Source organism: Danio rerio, chromosome 2, assembly GCF_049306965.1.
Source record: "Danio rerio strain Tuebingen ecotype United States chromosome 2, GRCz12tu, whole genome shotgun sequence".
NCBI classification, from domain to species: Eukaryota; Metazoa; Chordata; class Actinopteri; order Cypriniformes; family Danionidae; genus Danio; species Danio rerio.
In genome coordinates, this window is record NC_133177.1 from 11,553,496 (window position 1) to 11,569,445 (window position 15,950).

The 15,950-nt window shown below is 34.0% G+C and overlaps 1 protein-coding gene across 3 annotated transcripts in view; it reads right to left on the reverse strand.

The window, feature by feature from the left end:
• LOC137487670 (uncharacterized) overlaps positions 1 to 15,950 on the reverse strand; it is a 579,101-nt gene that overhangs the window by 368,682 nt on the left and 194,469 nt on the right. The gene's annotated exons all lie outside the window — the stretch shown is intronic.

The window sequence follows — 15,950 nt, forward strand, 5'->3', positions numbered from 1 at the left end:
ATGTTTACTTTCAGAAAGGTAATGTGTCCCTTTACCAAACCAATTTTTTAAGATTGTGGAAAAAGTTCTATTTATATTAATGAAATAACGGACAAAACATTTATTTTCCACAACAAGTTACTAGTTTTTTTTTTTTTTTGTAAGTAAATTAAATTAATATCACTTTACAGGATTTGTGTGAAAATTCAAAGTAATATAATGATGATAATAATAATAATAATAATTTTTATTTAGCGCCTTTCCAGAGCTCAAGGACACTTTACAAGGAATGCGACAAAAAGATAAACAAACATACATGAAGTCAAATATAACAAACTGGAATTACACAAACAAGACCTAGGAGACATAAAAGCAGAGTGGAGGTGGATCAGATAAAGTAGTCATTTTGGCAGATCAGAAGTGAAGCATTCAGAAAATAAGTGAGTCTTAAGGATTTGATTTCAGAGATATTATTAGCAGAGCGGAGTGAGCGTGGTAGAGAGTTCCAGAGTTTGGGTGCAATGACACTAATTGATCTGCCCCCCCATTGAAGAGAGGTGGTATCGAGGGACAGTGAGAAGGCCAGAGTCAGCAGAACATAATAATGAGTGGAGTGTAGGGGACAGGCATGTATTTAATATGTTTTATTGTGAAATGAAGGCAGGTTATATCTGCTTATAAATAAAGGGTTATATCTTTTGCACGTTAGTTATAGGAAGTCAAACTTTTTTTATTTTATTCAACATAGAAACCAATACACATGAACTATATTTATGCTAGTACAGGCACTTTTTTCCTTCTTTTTAATACTGAGAAAGATTTACAATTTGGTTACAAACTTGAAAGAAAATCATTCAGGTTTGAAACTAGATGAATGTTATAGTAAATTTTCATTTTATGAGTGCACCTCTATTTAATATTATAAGGTTAACACTACTTTGTGTTTAGAAAAAACGTAATTACCTGAAGCAAAATGAATTGAATCACGAAACCAAAGACTGTTGAACACAGCCAAAATGGTTTTAAAGTCAAGGTAATTGTCAGAATGACTAGCCAAGGAAAGCCTGCTTTAGACAGATTCTTGAATACTGGGTACCTGTCATCACCTGGACATCGCTGAATTTAAAAAAAAAAAAAAAAACATTTTAAAATATGCACCGTTTTTATAAATAAACCACAGATTTGAGTTTTAAACGACTTTCTCACATGAAAAAAAATGTTAACTTCATTTCTGTGAAGTTGCATTATATATAGATTATATAAAAATTTGCTAACAGTAATTTATCTTACTGTGAAAGCAAAGCAATTATTAGCCAGTAATTTACTGTGAATTTAAAATAATTTTTACAGTGTTGAGTATTGAAGAGTTCAGTCTAACTTGATGTACGTGCTATCTACCAAATATTATGACATTACATTGAAATGTTAATGACAATATTTTCTTATTACATTAAATAAAGCTAAATGATACTCAAATTGCAAAATAAAATTAGGAGTTTAATTTCTATTGTCTACAACACTGTCAAATATTCTTATATCTAAATCTTGGAGAAAAAAAACGAACACATCAAACTCAATAAAAACTTTTGGAATAATAACATGTTTGTTTTAATTGTTTTGCTGTTTGTTTTGATTGTTTTGGATTCAATGTATTTGATTCAGGTTTTGGGTTCAAGTTTTCATCACCACTGTCAGATGAATATTTTGATGATTTATTTTAATATTATATATTTGCTGAATAATTGTTGGTCACATGTGAAAATGCAAACTTTCTGCTAAGATAAAAATTTACTTTGAAATGTTAACAACATCTTGATTGTTATTTAGACTTGTTTATTTAGATAAGGTAAAAAATTATATTGAAAAAGAGGAGAGAAAGAGAATCTGGGGGTTGTATTAAGACATAGATTAGTAGCTTAGTGTATAGATATACAGTGCTCAGCATATATAAGTACACCCCTCACACATCTCTCTTTTAAATTAATATTTTTAATAGGAAGCTGTACAATATGATATGTGTGCACATATATTAGATTAGTCAGTACTAAAGCCAAATCTGGAGCTTATCTAACAAAATAACTTATGATAACAGCACAAAAACTATACACCCAAATTTATGTGTTATAGAAAAATAATAAATACAAAAAAAAAAAAAAAAAAAAAAGGGAAAAATCAAGAGAAGCAAAAATTAAAAAATAAATGAGCTAAGATTCTAGATTGTAATTTTGTTTTGCAATATGTAGCTTGAATTTAATGGTACTGTCTTTCAATTTCTAAATATGTTTAGTGACGAAATAATTATTTTAATAAATATACCTGCTTAACAAATGCTTTTTTTTTATTTAAATGCACCAAAATGCATCACCTATATTCACTGAAAAATGGATAAAAATATTTATTTTCAAAATGGGGTGTACTCAATTATGCTCTGTTTATAGATTTGTCCCACTTCTTAATCTGTGAACGATAGCTATTAACATCTTGGATAACAATGGAATGAATAAAACAGGATATTTTCATTTCATTAGAACTAATTCTTTAAAACTTATCTGACCCAATTGAACAGACACTTTTCAATTTAAAATTGTCTAGATGTTAAAAGACGTTTGCTTTCCAGCAACGAGTGTTTAGTGTTTAGTGGTGTGAAGCCGACTGTGATCTTCATGAATGTGTACAGCAGTTCACCAGTAGATGGAGTAAATGCACTTTTTTAAAGGACCAATCTCAGCTGTCTTCAATAAATGTAATGCTGTGTTCAGTTACTGACTCCAAAGGAAATACTGCACGTTTATGAAAAATGGCTCTATAATGCTTAAAATTTATTATGTTTCGATTTTCATTGTTGTAAGCTGGATTACCATCATAGGCCCTGTGAACTGTTTATTAATATGACTCAAATTAGGTCATAATTCTTACATATATACTAAATAAAGCAATCTCAAAAATATTTTATCAAAGGTTATTAATAAACTAAACTTTATTTACAAAAATTGAATTTAAATTCATAAAAATCAAATCAATTCCAACAAGTGTCTATTGAGTATTTCCAATATGTTTTGTTGTGGGTGAAATAATGCATATTTATGTAAAAAAATGAAACTACTTATTCTGACATGTGATTTGTTTTTGCTGCATATTAATTGATAAACACTTTGCTGACAAATGGGAAAATAAAATTCAATACATTTTAAATGACAATTTTATATATATACAGTGAGTACATAAAGTATTCAGACCCCACTAAACTTTTCACACATTATATTGCAGACATTTGCAAAATTATTTACGTTTTTTATTTCCTTATAAGTTGTTGACATTTTTGCAGATTTATTAAAAAAGAAAAAAAAATCACGTGGTCCAAAGTATGCAGACTCTTTGCTGCACTCATTTATTTTTACTCAGGTGCTGTCCATTTCCTCTGATCATCCTTGAGATGGGTTTGAGCCTTCATTTGAGTCCAGCTGTGTTTGATTATACTGATTGGACTTGATAAGGAAAACCACACACCTTTCTACACTCTCAGCAAAAAAGGTACGTGGTAGTAAAAAAACTATGTTTCTTAAGGAATTGTACTGTACCTTACAGAAAAGACCTCTTACTGTTTTGTACTTTTTATGGCACAATTAAAATAGAGGTTCACAATTGTTCTCATTGAAAAGGTACATACATATTGGACAACTCCCATCACAATATTTATGAAAATCAATATGAGTGGAAGGGCAAAGTGATTTTATGAATATTTCCATATTAAAACACGAATCTTCATAATTTAAAAACATATGTTTGAAGAAACGCATAAACGTGAATTATTAAGTTCTATAATACAAAAATTGATCTTTTGAAAAAAGTATTTTTATTCTTTATTGTAAATTGAAAATGTGTTTTCACACGAAAATAAACTTTTTGTAAACTAAAACATTGTTTAAAATTCATTTGTTGCTTTATATGTGCTGAAAATAAATTGATGCATTTTGGATAAAGCAAAAATGCCTGTTAATAGTTCTTGAAGAAACTCATTTGACACTGTTAAAGTACAAAGTGTCTTGTTACTGCAGTGGTACCTTCATGGATCAGATTTGTACCTTTGATGATTGATCAACATTGTATCTGCATATTTTAAAAACCAAAGATACATTTTAGTTTCTCGTGGTACAAATCATGTCCTTTAAAGGTACAAACTGCAATGGTACAAATTTGTTTCTTTTTCTTAAGGTACAATTTTGTCCTATAATAAGGTACTGCCACATTGACAATGGTTTGTACCTTTTTGGTACAAAACTGTACCATTTTTTCTGAGAGTGTATATTAGACCTTATAGCTAGGCCCACATGGAATCTACATGCAAAATTCCGCAGATTTAAGCAGATTTCTAGCTCATCATTAATTCTGTTTATTTACTTGAGTAAATGTGTGTTAATCTATATTTATTCCGTTTTTAAATGAAGTACAGTAATATTATTGACTAATATAAATATATTTATCTGATTTGTTTACAGAGCAAAGCAGTGGCGCAGTAAGTAGTGCTGTCGCCCCACAGCAAGAAGGTCGCTGGGTTGCTGGTTCGACCCTCGGCTCAGGTGGTGTTTCTGTGTGGAGTTTCATGTTCTTCCTGCGTTCGCGTGGGTTTCCTCCGGGTGCTCTGGTTATCCCCACAGTCCAAAGACATGCGGTACAGGTGAATTGGGTTGGTAGATTGTCCGTAGTGTATGAGTGTGTGTGTGGATGTTTCCCAGAGATGGGTTGCAGCTGGAAGGGCATCCGCTGCGTAAAAATTTGCTGGATAAGTTGGCGGTTCTTTCCGCTGTGGCGACCCCGGATTAATAAAGGGACTAAGCCGACAAGAAAATGAATGAATGATTTATGTACAATACAGTTTGTACAGTACACTTTTTTTTTGTCTTTTAGTAGGTATATTATATGAGAGACTTGCTTTGTTTACCAAATAAAGTGAATCTAATTGGATTTGCATTTTAAATTTTAAATTAAAGTTAAAAAGACATAATTTTTTTTATTTCACATATTAAGGTTTTAGTTATGATACTCCCAAAATAATTCTGCAGAAATCCACAGATTTTTACCAAAATTCTCCACAGAAATAGCAAAAAAACATCCGCAGATTCCATCTGGCCCTACTTATAGCTTAGAGTAAATGAGAATCATGAGGTCAAAGAACTGCCTGAACAACCCAGAGACAGAATTGTGACAAGGCACTGACCAAGGTTACAAAAAACAAACAAACAAACAAAAAAAAATCTGCTACACTTAAGGATCCTAAGAGCACAGTGGCCTTCATAATCCTTAAATGCAAGATATTTGGGATAACCAGAACCCTTACTAAACTGAGTTATTGGGGAGAAGAGTCTTGGTGAGAGAGGTAAAGAAGAAAACAGAGATCACTGTGGCTTTTCTCTCGAGATGCAGTTGGGAGACGGGAGAAAGTTGTAGAAAGTCAAACATCACTGCAGCCCTCTACAAGTCGGGGCTTTATAGCAGAATGGCCCGACACATGAAAGCCTGCATTAAGTTTGCTAAAAAACACCTCAATGATTTTTAAGATGGTGAGAAATAACATTCTCTGGTCTGATGAGAGCAAGATAGAACTTTTTGGCCTTAATTCTAAGCAATATGTGTGGAGAAAACCAAGCACTGCTCATCACATGTCCCAACAATGAAGCATGGTGGTGGTAGCATGGGGGTGTCCTTAACTACAGAGGGAGGATGACTGGTTGCAATCGAGGAAAATATGAATGCAGCCAAGTACAGGGATATCCTGGACAAAAACCTTCTCCAGAGTGCTCAGGACCTTAGAGGGGGCCAAAGGTTTACCTTCCAATAAGACAAAGACCCTAAGCACACAGTTGAAATAATTGAGTGGCTTCACAACTAATCCGTGACTGTTCTTGAATGGCCCAGTCAGACCCATGATTTAAACCCAATTAAGTATCTCTGGAGAGACCTAAAAATGGCTGTCCACCAACGTTTACCATCCAACCAGACCGAACCGGAGAGGATCTGCAAGGATGAATGGCAGAGGATCCTCAAATCCAGGTGTGAAAAAAGCTCTCTGCACCTCTCACATGGTCACTCACTGATACTAAGCAATGCTTTGCCTGGTCAGTACCTGGATGGGAGACCACATGGGAATACTAGGTTGCTGCAGGAAGTGGTGTTAGTGGAACTAGCAGGGGTGGGTCCTAAAGCCACAGTATAATGATAGGGAGTATATACTCCTCATTGTCTCATCGTCTTTCGGATGAGACGTTAGACTGAGATCCTGACTCTTTGTGGTCATTAAAAATACCAGGATGTCCTTCGAAAAAGGGTGGATGTCCCCCCAAAAAGAGTAGGGGTTTAAACCCGGCATCCTGACCAAATTTGTCCACATGACCTCCTAACCATCGCTATATCATAACTGGCTTCATTGCTCCTCCTGTGTGGTCTGGTGCAATATGGCTGCTGTTGCGTTATCCAGGTGAATGCTGCACACTGGTGGTGGATGAGGACAGTGGCGCCTGCAGCTGTGCGCACTGTGCGTGAGAGGGCCTTTTTTATTTATTTATGACATCATTTAAATTGATTATTAAACACTATACACTACAGCTGCTTTTCACTGGCCCACCACATTCTTACGAATATATTTTTATTTATTAAAGTTATTATTTCATTGACTTGAATATAATTAACCATCTATAATATAATTACTAACCTATCGTCTAAAATCTTAAAATAATAAAATAGTCTTGTTTTATTCGTAGCTAGAGCTTGATTAATTTGATTGATGCCCTTGGCAATGACCCCTTTACTTCGCCTGACTGAGTGTGAGTTTATTGCCTGCAGAGCTGTATTTGGTTGCACATAGCCTAAACTCGTTGTGATCCGGGAGAGAACTTTACCAACAGCTACATGTACTACTGAAAGACTTCTTTTTCTGCTGCGCATCGAATAAAGACATGCCTAATATCATCGATGTCCGCAGTCCACAACATCTTATCCATGCATGAACTCTCAGACTATTTGAACAACAAGGAAATAACTGCACTTTTTAATTCAAAGCCCAGACGGCTTGTTTTGTAATTTAATGCCGACTATACCACCTCAAGGATGGTTACGTTGTGATGTCGGCTGTCACCGGAGAAAGTCAAATCTTTCTTTAATTTTTTGGACATTTGTTTGAAAGCTTTAGTGGCACTGTACACTCTCAAAAATAAATGTACGCGAGCTGTCACTGGGGTGGTACCTTTTCAAAAGGTACAAATTTGTACATAAAAGGTCCATATTAATACCTCAAGGGTACACATTAGTATCTGAAAAATACAAGTGTTCCTTTTAAAATTTGTAGGTACTAATATATAGTTCTGAGGTACCAATATGGACCCGTCAAGTACAAATGTGTACCTTTTCAAAAGGTACCACCCCAGTGACAGCTCTTGTACCTTTATTTCTGAGAGTGTAGCTGTCCAAGGTACTGTTGTATGATCTAAATTATAGCCTACATATGCACCAATAAACAAGTCAAAGGAAGGAATGCATGAATAAACTAAATAAATATGGATTCTTAAATGTCGATATTGTTTTCATAAAAAAAAAAAAAACTAAATGTTTTGTAAAAATAAAATAAGTTGTGGTGACCCCGGATTAATAAAGGGCCTAAGCTGAAAAGAAAATGAATGAATGGATGAATGAATTAGAATTTTAAGCTTTACTTTTTCAACATACTGCTATTATTTTAAACAATTATTGTGTGTGTAAATAGTATATACAAAAGTTTGACAATGTAACTGAAATGCCTGATTTATAGACAAAAATATTTCATTAGTATGGTGTAGGGCCTCCTTTAGTGGCCAATACAGCATCGATTCATCTTGGGAATGACAAATACAAGTCCTGCACTGTCGCTCCTCCAAAAATCCCTAAAGTGGCTCAATAATATTTAACTCAGGTGACTGTGCAGGCCACTGGAGATGTTCAATTTCACTTTCATCAAACCACGCTGTGACCACTCTTGCTGTGTTTATTGGTGGATTAGTATGCCATGTCATGATATTGCAGCCCAAACCACCACTGATCCACCACGATGCTTCACTCTGGGCTTGCAACAGTCTGAGTGGATAGAGGTAAAGTTGGTTTTATATTCACACATTCGGACTTTCCCCTTAATAATATAATTTTATTAAAGTATTATTTGCAAACTTTAAATAGTGAAATCATATTAGCAGCAAATGACTATCAAAGTACAACATTGTTCACAGTCAAATAAACAGTGTTAATGTTGTTTTCAAGTCACACTTGCATGCTAATTCAGATCAAATATTCAAAGTAACATGGTAAACAATATAGAGACTTCTAAATGAACGAATGTGTGAATATAAAACCAACTTTACCTCTATTCTGAGTGGTACGCTTCTTTGGAGCTTCTCCACATCGTAACTCTCTCAGTTGTGGAAACGACAATGAAGGTGGACTCATCAGAAAACAACTTAACTGATAAATTTAAAATAGTATATTGTTCATACATTTTCCTGCCAATAATGAATGATTTATCTGTGACTAAACTGAAATAAAATTCATTCATTCAGTGTTCCTGTGGCCAATTCTGTTTGCTCATTGTTACACAATTGTTTCCTCTAAAAAATAAAAAGGTCTGCTCTAGGTTAACCACACATGCACCTTTCCCCGAAGCACTTCTAATGATAATCTTAAAATAACATCAATTAGCCAGCTGAAAGACTAAGGAATGATTAGAAATCTCTCATAATTATTAGGAGCAAGGGGGCAGGAGGGCGGTGTGATTGGCAGGTTGAGCTGAAGGGGTATTAGAGTGAGTGAGAGGGAGTTCTGGGACGGCACAAGCACTGCCGCAATCACCGCTGAATTGGGAGCTTTTGTGTCTGCGTGATTGTCAAGTGGGCCATTTCTGCCTCTGATTAGGAGGCTCTTTCTCAGCACCGGCTGATTTGGCGGCTGTGTGTCCTCAGGACTCCCTGCGCAATCACACTGCCTCTTACTGTCACTCCAGGACTGCTGATTTCTCCAAGAGAACAAAAAGAAAAAAAAGGAGACACACATGCCAGCTCAACCTCTGTGTCCTTCACAACTAAACACAGACTCAGATTTTACTGTAGGAAAAAACACTTTTTTTTTTAATGAGGATTTCAGTGAAACTAGCAGAATACAAGTGATAAAAGGGATTTTCAACAAAAATCTTAAATATTGTCATCATTTAGTGATCCTCCACTTGTTCCAAACCTTTTTGAGTTTCTTCTGTTTGACACAAAAAAATTTTGGACACTGGTAGCCATTATGTTTTTCCCTATTGGATCTTAATGTCTGCCAGTTTTCAACATTCTTCAGATTATCTTTGTTTGTGTCAAATAGAAAAAAGAATCCTCAAAAATGTCTGGGATGCAAGTAAGGCATTATGTAAAATCTAAAATTTGTAATTTTGAATGTATCCCTGATAAACGTGTTTTTTTAATGTCTTCCTGGACCGTCCTCAGTCCACTCATCTTATTTTTTAATTTTGTTGGGTTGTTTGTAACCTTTGTCTCAACTTCTAATGAGGAATTTAAACTAGCTTGGGAGGATAAACTTGGAAGCGAGATATCCTCCTGAGACCCCGCCCATTGACTTGTGTCCTCTGTAGTGGACATTACATTTTCATGAATTGTCTTTGAATTGTTTGAGCTACTCTTGTCAAGTCCTGTTGTACTGTTCAGAGGACATCCTGGGCTTTCTAGTGATATGTCATTTGATTGGCTGGCATGCTAGAAACCACTTCTTACACTGCATCCAAAATGGCTGACATACAAAAAAAAATCACATTTTATGGGAAGGAGAGAGGCATGTAAAATTTAGATGTTTTTTTTTTTTACTTTTATTATTACATATATATTTGTTTATTAAAGTGTCAGGGACAATACATTTAGCTTTCAAAGCTGTTAACTTATTTATGTTTCAAAATATCATCTTTTTGTAAATGTCCACTATAGTGGACACCAGGACCATCTTAATGTAATTAATGACTGCATGTTGTAGGGGGCAGAACTGAAGCAGAGAGGATTCTTTATAAAATACTAGAGGATTTAGAGTCTGACAATCAGACAATTAGAGAAAATTAGAGATCATACATAGATCACATATAGAGTCATACGAAATTGTACGATTTTAAAAAGGAGTCGTGGCACCTAACCCCACCCCTAAACCCAACCGTCATTGGGGGATGAGCAAATCATACTAAATTGTACCAAGTAGATCGTACCAATTCATACAAATTAGAAACTAAATCAAAAAGTTACGAATTGCCATGAGATTGTGTTGGATATTTAGACCTGAAACATGCTCAATCCAAATCCAGCACCTCTCATGAAACCTGACTGGCACACTAACTTAGGACTTTTTGATGACTATACTCTGTAACATTACATTTTGTTTTTTCAACAGCTAAACCCACGTGTGCAGCAATTCATATTATATGTACCTGTAAAGTGTGTATATTCTGAGACAATGATGTTTGTTTGTTGTGATTTACACGAAAAAAGTATATAAAAATATCTGGGACCACTTAATTTTTAAGCTGAGCTGTCACTTTAAGGGCTAAAGAGATGAAGGACAAACATTTTCTGGATCACTTCTTTAATAGGTGGAAATATAAAATTTAAATTAATTTGGAACTAAAAATGTATAGCTTCAAATGAAGGTTTACGTATTGTGCAATGATCAACTGATGTCTGAACATCTTGATCTAATTGTCTAGATTTAAATGGGGAGTTACAATTAATCTCATTGTGTTCAAAGAAACATCATTTGTTTATCATCTTTTGACAATAAACAATAACTTCAAATCCAATTAATGTGCCAGATTGTAGCCTACTTTATGTAATAACAATAACAGTAAGCATTTGTTAATATTAATAGTAAACAATGCCATGTGGACATGTTCAAATTTTCACAGAAATACACACGTATCATTTACATCTTTTTCATAAGTTGCTCATTTCAAGGGGCGGCATAGTGGCTTAGTGGTTATAGCACTGTCTCCTCATAGCAAGAAGGTCGCTGGTCTGGAGTGCCAGCTGGGTCAGTTAGCATGTCTGTACGGAGTTTGCATGTTCTCCCCGTGTTCACGTGGGTTACCTCCGAGTGCTCAGGTTTCCCCCACAGTCCAAAGACATGCGCTATACAGTAGGGGAATTGAATAAACTAGCCGTATGTGTGTGAATGAGCGTGTATGGATGTTTCCCAGTACTGGGTGGCATGACATCCACTGTCTAACACATATGCTGGGTAAGTTGTTGGCTCATTCCGCTGTGGTGACTTCTGATGAATAAAGGGAATAAGCCAAAGCAAAATAAATGAATAAATGCTTACTTCAATTTCATTCATGTATGTCTATTTACTTACTGCTTTTATCAGGGTTCACCACAGTGGAATGAACCGACTGCATGTATTTATAAAAATACAATTATTTATATAAATGATATTGATATGTATATGCATGTGCATTGTGATAATTATTTATAATACATGTCACATATGCATTAATAATTTGTTTAATTACTCATGTAAATTAGCAGTTCACTCCGAAGTGGTGACCATGCCATGAAGCCAGGAATAAGCCAAAAGAAAATTTATTTTTAAAGATACATATTTAAGGAAATAAATATTAAAGATAAATCATGTATTTGCAAAAAAATAAATAAATAAATAAAATCATGTACACTAACGGTCATAAGCTTCTCCTGCACACCAAGGCTGCATTTATTTCATCACAGATAAAGTTAAATTGTAAAATTGTGAAATATTATTGCACTATAAAACAACTGTTCAAAAGTACTTAATAAATTAATTTAATAATTTATTCCAGTAATTTTAATGATGAATGTTCAGCTTCATTAATCCAGTCTTCAGTGTCGCATGATCTTTCAGAAATTACTCTAAAATTATTATTATTGTTATTATTAATAATGGTTATAATAATAAAAGCAATTATGACTGGAGTAATAATTTAATTTGAAACTACGCACAATAAGAAAGCAGTAATTTAAAATGTTAATAAATATTTAACCATTTTTACTTTTTTTTTAGTTAATAAATGCCGCCTTGATAAACAGAATAATTTTCTTAAAAAAAATAAATAAATAAAAATGACCCCAAACTTTTGACCGGTAGGCAAGGCAAGGCAAGGCAATATTTAAGGAAATAAACATTAAAGATAAATAATATATTAAAAAATTTCATCATTTTGATCAAAAACATGTAAATAATTATCTCATTCTGAATCTGATCTTTTGACTTGTTATATTTTTCTTTTTTTTTTTGACTTTTTTTGTTTTGTCTTTTAATATAATATATGTTCAGATATTTATACATATGAATATGCATATGTACATAATATTCTGGAGCCCATGAACGTTTTGAGAAAATGATCAAATTGTTTGTGAATTATGGAAAGATATAAGTAATAATGTCATAATGGTTTGATATTGTGTTCCAAATCCAAATACTTTCAGTTGAAGTCAGAATTATTAGCTCTTCTTTGAATTTGTTTTTCTTTTTTAAATATTTCCCAAATGATGCTTCACAGAGCAAGGAAATTTTCACACTATGTCTGATAATATTTTCTCTTCTGGAGAAAGTCTTATTTATTTTATTTCGGCTAGAATAAAAGCAGTTTTAATTTTTAAAAAAAAACATTTTAAGATCAAAATTATTAGCCCCTTTAAGCTATTTTTGTTTTCGATAGTCTACAGAACAAAGAATAACTGAATAATTAGGCAAAGAATAACTTGCCTAATTACCCTAACCTGCCTAGTTAACCTAATTAACCTAGTTAAGCCTTTAATGTCAATTTAAGCGGTATAGAAGTGTCTTGAAAATATCTAGTCAAATATTATTTATTGTCATCATGGCAAAGATAAAATAAATGTTATTAGAAATGAGTTATTAAAACTATTATGTGTGGAAATGTGTTGAAGAAATCCCCTAATAACTAATAATTCTGACTTTAACTGTATCTGAATATTACTTGAATACGATGTATAATAATTTAAAAATCTGTATAGATCAATAATCTAATATTAAATATTTTAAATAGTTATATAAAAATGTGGGGCATCATGATGGCGCAGTGGGTAGCACGATCTCCACACAGCAAAAAGGTTGCTGGTTCGAGCCCTTTTAGAGTTTCACTGTAAATAATGCAGGGTTCCACACAATTCATTCATGTTGTCCCAACACCAATCGATTAAGTTAACTTAACACTTTTAACAAATTTATGTGGATTGAACAAAAAAAATAAAGTTTTGCCAATGAAATCTCAAGAATTTGTTGTTTCAGCTTATTTTAAATAAGTAGTTTGAAAAAAGTGTGTGTTGCATGTTCTCCCCATGTTGAGTGTAAGAATGTATGGGTGCTTCCCAGTGTTGGGTTGCGGCTGTGAGGGCATTCGTTAAAAACATTAACGTAAAACATATACTGTATAAGTTGGCAGTTTATTCTGCTTTGGCGACCCCTGATTAATACAGAGACTAAGCTGAAAAGAAAATGAATAAATGAATGAATATAAAAATGTAATATTTAACTGTAATTCCATTTATTAAAACAATAATGCAAAAATATATGTGTTATTAATAATTAAATGATCATATTTACCCCACTAGGGGCATCATTTTATTTGATATTCCATCCAATATTATTCTATAATATGAGTGAGATGTACAGTAAGTTGCATATCAGATGCGTGTGCAGCCATGTGTTTTATTTGACCATATCACAATCTGTGTTTTGTAGGAACCTCATTCTGACTCTAGTTCTTATCTGTTATTTTTCCCTTCCCCTAAGGTGGTGCTGAGAGTATAGTCTGATCTTTGGGTAATTTTATGAGGCCTTCATGTTTTGTTTTATCAGCTTTACTTCTGTCCCTTCTTTTTCTGATCCCTATCATTACGTAGATATATGTGGGCTAACAAACAGGCCAGACTCTTAAAAGAAGAACTCAAGTTACCAAGGTGTTTGTCTCTATAAATTGATCACTAGAACCAACTTCCTCATAGATGACAGTAAATAATCGGGCAAAAGAGGACTGAAAAGTGCTGAGAACCATTTAATCTCTCATTTAAAAACCTCTTCATGTTGTTCCAACCTCCTGAGATTTTTGATCATCTTCTGGAGTCACATGAAGATATTTGAGTGTCTAGAAAAAGCTATATAAATGTAAGGATTAGGAATCAATGTTTTTGGTTGCTGTCTATACTTTGAACGTCTCTGGACCATTGCTGTCTATGTAGGGTCAAAGAGCTCTGGAATTCCATTTAAAATATCTTAATTTGTGTTCAGAAGATGAAAAAAGGTCTCAGGGGACTAGAACAACACTAAGAATTTTCATTTTCGGGTGAACTAACCCTTTCTAAAGCCGTTCTAAAATGTTCAGTTTGATTAGATGATTAACATGTTTTCACATTGATTTACTCTTTGGATCTGCGTAGATGAATGACACGATGCTGGGAATCATCTGAGATCTTATTTCAAACGTTCCTGTGCAGATTGCTTCATGGTTTGCTGCAGGAAGCAGATCTCTCAGTCCTGCTTAACAGCTGTGACATTCATATATTGATTACACGCGTAGACATGGTGGCCCTTTCCATCTTCCAACATACAGCACAAGTGCCAGTGGTGAAGTATGTCTGAAAGATGAGGGCCAAGCAGGCGGGATCTCACGAGAACTGAAATGATGAATTAGAATGCACGGATTTGGAAGATTAATTTGATCCTCTTTCATCTCAGGCGCTCGATTATGTTCCGAAAGCCTGGCTCGCTCCACAACTTTGAGCATGCAACTGTACCCCAACGGAAAGAAAAATAAACAGTTGCACACAGGGTACTGTATCATTATCACAACAAAGACTGGAGGAGGGAGCTTCTGAAATCTGAGGATAGAAACATCTGGAGCGCGTTAATCAACCGGTGAATGACGGATGAGTTTTATTCTGCCTGCCGACAGATACGAGGCGGGCCTCCTAGTCGATTGTGACGCATGATAATGACATCATCTGACTAAAGTGGGTTATAATCGGGCCGCCGTACATATGTCAGTGAAGGCCTGTCTAGAGGTTTGTGCAATGCTATGTTGAGCTCACTGATGTGGTGAAACAGGTTCCTGTTTTAATTCCCATGGTATCGTTCAGCTTATTGTAAACAACTTTGGGATATAAAGATCGACTCTTTAAATACAACACAAGAGTTAGGAACACAAGAGTTCCTGCTTGTGTTGGAACGACATAACATTTTGTATTTTGCACACACTACAAAAATCATACTGTATTGCTCGTGTACTCTAAAACCATGACAAAATATGCTGCTTTTAAAGTTATTACAATAATAATAAAACAGTGATGATTCATCCAAGGCTACACTGAATTTTGTCTAATCAGAAGTCCTCTAGAATGAGAATGCTCTTCCGTCTAATTCACTCGCACCTGTCATCAGCTATAAATCAGCAAATCATAGTTCATGACTGATATAACAAAAAGCCATTGACTAACATTAGCAAAAGGGAAAACCCTTTCAATTTGATCTGCCAAAACATTCTTTCACTAGAAAATGCATCAACCAGAAATGTTATTTCATGAGACAATGACGGTCAATAATCACAAACTTAATTTTATGTGGAGGTGAAAAAAGTAGTGTATGATATATCTTTTAATTAGCATTCATTGTATTTTGTGATTTATAAATGTTTTTCATTATGACACCTTGATCCAGCACTGACATATTTTAATGTTCAAAGATTTTGTCAAAATGGCTTTTATTGACATTGTCTGTGGTACACATCATGTAACTAATAATGTGTAACTAACATAGTTTAACTAACAAAGAACGTTTTAATTGCTGAACAAGCTTGCTTTCAAGCAGCTTTAATGTTAAAACAATTAAAGGGTTGATAGCATGTTGTTAACACGTGTAAGCATGTTTCT